At 41.6% G+C, this 5,904-nt stretch overlaps 1 non-coding gene across 1 annotated transcript; it reads left to right on the forward strand.

The window, feature by feature from the left end:
• The first annotated feature begins 1,423 nt into the window (after window positions 1-1,423).
• LOC120105729 lies at window positions 1,424-1,530 on the forward strand. Its single transcript, XR_005508045.1, has one exon. It is a non-coding gene; the product is annotated as a small nucleolar RNA R71 (small nucleolar RNA).
• The last annotated feature ends 4,374 nt before the right edge of the window (window positions 1,531-5,904 follow it).

The raw sequence follows: 5,904 nt of genomic DNA on the forward strand, positions 1-5,904 counted from the left end.
AACTTGTTGTTTTGCGAGATCACAACGAACTCGGTCGGTTTTCACAGGCTCACCGACTAGAACCAACCGATTGTTTTCACGGGCTCATAATCCAACCCGGTTGGTTTTTCCCAAAGGCTCACCAACCACAACCTTACAACGTTGGTTTTCCCTTTGGCTTACCAACAAACCTTAACCCCTTGATTCAATCCCTTGATTGAATCAAGTTACAAGATACTAGAACAAGAGTTTATATCAAATACAAGCTTCTCAAATAAGCAAATATAGCAAATGTACATAAGTAAAGAAAGAGAAGAAGCCCTCAAACTAATTTGTAGATGGAGGAACTCGGCTTCTTCTTCACTTGCCCCTCTTCTGATTTTGCACGAAGTAGAGGATCTCCGAGGCAGCACACGGATGGAGAGGAAGCTTTGGGATTCACTTGGATGCTCTTCTTCTCTCTATTTTACTTTGAATGGCCCTTTTGTGCTTATGGGAGATTTTCCTTGTAATCTCTTTCAAATCTCTTCCCTAAATGTTTTCTCCCACTTCCATACCTTCTCCCCTAGCTCTTCTCTTGATTTTATAGCTTTAGAGGGAGTCCCAACAAAAATCTAGCCGTTAGAGACAAAAATAGAGCCGTTGGAATCAAGAAAAAACTAGCCGTTATGCCTCCCAGCGTGCTCGAGTCGACTCGGCTGAAGTAGGAGTCGACTCGGCTGAAACAGGAGTTGATCTGTGATAGTAGTCTGCCGGCACTGTAGCTGGGGAGTCGACTCCTGAAGTTGGGAGTCGACTCCTGAAGTTGGGAGTCGACTCCTGAAGTTGGAAGTCGACTCGAGATCACTGTAGCGCAGAAAATCAACTCTCTGTCTTTTTGTTTGTTCTCAGTCGGAGTCGACTCGTAGAGTCCCGGAGTCGACTCGAGCACTGTTTCTTGAAACTCTAGAGTGCCAGAGTCGACTCTAAACTTCCAGGAGTCGACTTGAGGACTATTCTTTTGAATTTTTCTTTGAATTTGCTCCTTCAACTTGAATTCTTTGAACTTGAAACTTGGGCCAATGAATTGTAGCTTTCTTCCAACTTTTCTTGAGAACTTTGGAGGCCTTCTTGTATTCTTCCAACTTGCTATGTTCCTTGCAAAATAAATATCTTTCTCCTTGCAACACAAACATTAGTATTTATACTTCAAGGTTTTGTGATCATCAAAATCAATCTTTGAATCAATCTTTGGGTCATCATGTTTTCTAGACCCAAACTCATCTCTAATTACTTCCTCACCATAGCTACTCCAATTTTGGGCATTTTCAGCTAAGTCAACAAGAAATTCATAGGCTTGATCCGGGGTTTGGTTCATAAACCTACCCTTGTGCATGGACTCAATCATATTTCTAGTGCCGGAGTTAGTCCTTTATAAAAGAAGTGGACCAGATCAGCCTTATCAAGCCCATGGTGTGGGCATTTGACCAACAAGTCATGGAATCGTTCCCAAGTTTGAAAGAATTCTTCTTCAGATTTTTCTCTAAAAGTTCTGATGGCATCCTTAATTTTTTCAGTTTTTACCATGGGATAGAACTTAGCCATGAACTTCCTAGACAGCTGTTCCCATGATGTGATGGAATTTGAAGCAAGGGAATACAGCCATGCAGCAGCACGATCTTCTAAAGTCATGGAAACAATCTTAATTTAATACCCTCTTCATCTAAGTTTTGATTTCTAAATGTTTGACAGATTGTCAAAAACTTGTTTAGATGAATATAGGGTTGTTCACTCTCGAACCCATGAAACTTGGGTAACATGTTTATTGTTGCAGCCCGAATTTCAAATTGGGCTGCATTATTTATTGGCAATACTATACATGTAGGTGGACTAGCGGATGCAGGAGCGAATAATTCATTCAGGGTTCTAATATGTTCATGTTAGATGTATGCCCTAGAAGCCAATTTGGCTGACACATTGTTGATTCTAGAGACATAATTTTGTACTTGACTATTTATTATTGAATAAATAAAAGGCATCTTTCATTCATATTGTTTATGTGTCTATGAATCGTCCAAGGAATTAATAAGATGATGATACATATTCTCAAGAGTGAGAATTTGAGCCATGTATCATTGGTGATTAATTTCTAAATGCTCCTGATCAATGAATCATCACGAGGACGGTGATCGATCCGATCAGTGCACAGATCACTTTCCTTCTGGATGGACGAGACTTGAGTCCACAGTGTAGGGACACTGAAGTGATAGTGCAGGTGCTTGTTAGAGAACAAGGGTACTGAGTGTGACCAAGACAAGAAGTCACTTGGATGTCTATCCACTCGTCAGTGACTTGCTTGATGTTGCAGTAGGTGTGACTGGTCCTTTGACCTGCGGTGCTTCGGCTACTCACAGTGAGGTTATTGTAGTTTGACTGCACACATACATGGTCTCTAGCCATATGGGTCCATGCAGTGTAGATTGGCTGCAGTAGGTTCACTGTAGGAGTAGGGTATGCACCTATAAGGAATCTATCGACCTTGATAGAAGAGGAGTGATCCTATGTGATTTGTTAGACTGAGTTCTAAGACCTTGGCCAGGGCAGTAATATAAAGTGGAAAAGAGTTTTCCACCATCGAACTCAAGTCGAATAAATCTTGATATATGACAGACGATGGGGTTTGACGAGTTGTCCATGACCTCCGTCCTGTAGGGATCCACGATAGTAGGACTGTATCACATGTTAACTGCACCTAGAGGTTCATCATTCCATTCTGCTGGGTAGCCACTACATGCTGCTAGGTGTCACTGGTGGATGGTGGGACTCATAGGGATTATCTTGATGATCGATAAACCCTAATGAGTTGAGTTGGAATCGTTCCAACCCATTGAAAGGAGTTTTCAATGATATTGAGATAGAGATCACAATATATCTCACTACCAGTCAGAATAGAACCTATGGGGTCACACACACTAGAAGTATTGACCGATCCGATGGTTGAAATCGTGATTAGGAATCACAAGTAATCAATTTGATTGATAAGAAGTTGAAGAAGGAACAAAGGGAATTAATTAATTGGACTTGAAACAAGAGTCCTACTTCGGGTAGGATTTCTAGAGTCCTAGTTGGATTAGGACTGGGAATCCTAGTTGGAGTAGGACTGGAATTCCTACTTGGAATAGGATTCCTACAATCCTAATGAGATTAGGAATTTTGAATCAAAATTGGATTCCTACTTGGAGTAGGATTCCTAGAAATCCTAATTGGATTAGGACTTCGGATTCAAATAGAGTCCTAATGGATTAGGACTAAAATTAAACAAATCCTAATTAGATTAGGATTCCTTAAGTCTAAATTAATTATTAATCTAATGAATCAACATGACTCCTAATTGGATTAGGATTGAAGAGTTCAATTGAGTCATGGTTCATTCAAGTCCTAATTGGATTAGGACTAGCATAGATTGAACCCAATTTGGCCAATCCTAATTAGATTAGGATTAAACCATGAAAGAGGGACCTAATCCTCTTTGGAAGAGGATTAGGCTAACCAAGTAAGAGGGGCATCAGCCCCTCTCCACTTGATTAGGTCCGACATGAAGAGAGAGGGGGCCGGCGCCCCCTCTTGGAAAGTTGTCAAGGGCTCCTAACTTGTAGGAGCCCTTCATCCTTATTAAAGGAGGACTAGGGCCGGCGCCCTAGATGAATCTTTTTCCTCCTCTTCAAGCCGTGGAAGCCCCCTCTCCTCCTCTTGGTTCAGCCGCAAGCAAAGGGAGAAGAAAAGCCAAGAGTTGGCGGCTTCCTTTCCCTTCCCTTCCTTCATCCAACGCAAGGAACAGCAGAAGGCTGCGTAGGGGCTCATCTTCTTCCTCTTCTTCATCCTTCTTCTTCCTCCTTCCAAGCACAATCAAGAGTTGATTGAGAGGGAGGACATCAGCCATCAAAGCTATCTCTGCAAGGGAGCTAGCACCCCGGTGAGATAGAGAGCTTGGATCGGATCCTGCTTCGTGTGGATACCCGTAGAGGCCGGACGTTTGAACGGCTTCAAGCGAACCCTCTTCCAAAACCACGAATTCAGATTTGCGGTGATCATCTACCCGCGCAAGGTGAAGATTTGATCTTCCTAATAGTTTTAAAAGTTTTAATTCTTACCTAATTACGAAAGGTCTCGAAACAACGTTCATGCGATGAACGTCGAAACCCGTGCATGCCGATTCCGCTGCCATCTGAAAAATTTTTGAAATATCAGCGGCATGGGCGGGTTCCCAACAGTGGTATCAGAGCCTAGGCTTCGTAGATTAAGGTAAGAATTAAATATCTAAAGGCTTATTAGATCTGAAAATTGAATGATCATGCATGCTGAAAAATTCTGCATGCAGATTTTTTAGGGGTGCTGATTTTTGCATGCTGATTTTTATGTGATCAAAAGATGATTCTAATTACATTGTTAATGGGATTACAAAGTTTAGAATCATGATTAGCATGATCAGCGACCTATGTCATGATATAATCAGTTAGTTTTCAGATCTGAAAATTATAATTGTTGCATACGGTGATGATCATAGGATTCAAACCCTTTTGGTATCAAATGTAATGACCTGCGATGTGATCTGCGATGTCATGTAATTTTTCAGATGCTTGCATGCATCTTATTTGATGTTTTGAGAGGCCTGCGTGCCTCCTAAAAGGAGATGTAATTTATTTTTATTTTTATTTTACATCTGGTTGTATTTCTGTGATGTGATGTACATCAACGATCAAGTTGAAGCAAAGGCATGAGATGAAAGGTGATCTAAGCGGTTGATGGCGATGGGATCAAGAGTTGATCAAGGATCGAATCAAGGAGGCTTAGAACCAATTCAAGAGTTGAAGACCACTTGATCGATTGATGTGCATGTGCTTGTAATACGACCTAATTAGAATCCATGATCATCACCTATTTAAAGTTTAGCTTTAATTTGATGCTGCGATTATAACTGCCTGTGATGTGCCGTTTGCATGTGATGTGAATGCGAGTCGGGTAGATAGGTTTACATATGATGTATCAAACCCAATTGAGACCTAAATCAAAACCTCCTCAATCAAGTCGAGAGTGAACCGACATGAGCAAGTCATATTAGATTAATTGATCTAATTGGTGTCTAGGAAAGCATGAAAGGTGGTTACTTAATTAGGACCTTACTCTCTGAGTAAGGGGAGCCTCCCACCTGCTTACCTGGCCAATTGTTCGATTACCTCTTATGAAGGGCTCAAGTTGCAAACACTAAGACCTGATTAACCAATATTAAGTCAATAGGTCTTCCACTGTAGTAGAGCTGCTAAGGCCTTTCTGATGTTGATTTGTCTCGGCTGGACACAGTGGTCAAGTTGCATCGGGGGGCTGGACCTCTCTATAGACATGAGATGTTGTAGGGTAAAGGTGGGGTTGGGCACCAATAACTGTTAGGTGAGGACCCAATGACGACTTTATTCCTATGGTTATACGGTGGGTCTGACTTAACTAAGAAATGGGACCAATAACTGTTAGGTGAGGTCTTCATGGCTTAGAGACCAAGTTACACTGCAACATGCTTGAGAAGCATTGTACAAGAGTTGTACACTCATCCATCTATGTGTCACCAATAACTGTTAGGTGAGGTGGCATGTAAATCGGTGGGACCGCAGTACCCATTAGAAACCCTAGTCGTGTGGGATTTCCGTTTCCCTACCAGGGGAGTGCAAGAGATTCGAGAAAATAGTGGGAGTCACATTTGTTCTAAAAGACCTTAGAACAGATTAGGATCAAGTACAAAAGTCTAACTAGAATCTTTACTCTCTGCAGATACAATGTCAGCTTCAAACCCTCTGACCCGTATTCTTGAGACCAACCGACTGACCGGAACCAATTACAAAGACTGGCTTAGAAATCTCAAAATAGTTTTGGACTGTGAGAAAATAGGCTACATAC

The sequence above is a fragment of the Phoenix dactylifera genome, unplaced genomic scaffold (genome assembly GCF_009389715.1).
Source record: "Phoenix dactylifera cultivar Barhee BC4 unplaced genomic scaffold, palm_55x_up_171113_PBpolish2nd_filt_p 000351F, whole genome shotgun sequence".
NCBI classification, from domain to species: Eukaryota; Viridiplantae; Streptophyta; class Magnoliopsida; order Arecales; family Arecaceae; genus Phoenix; species Phoenix dactylifera.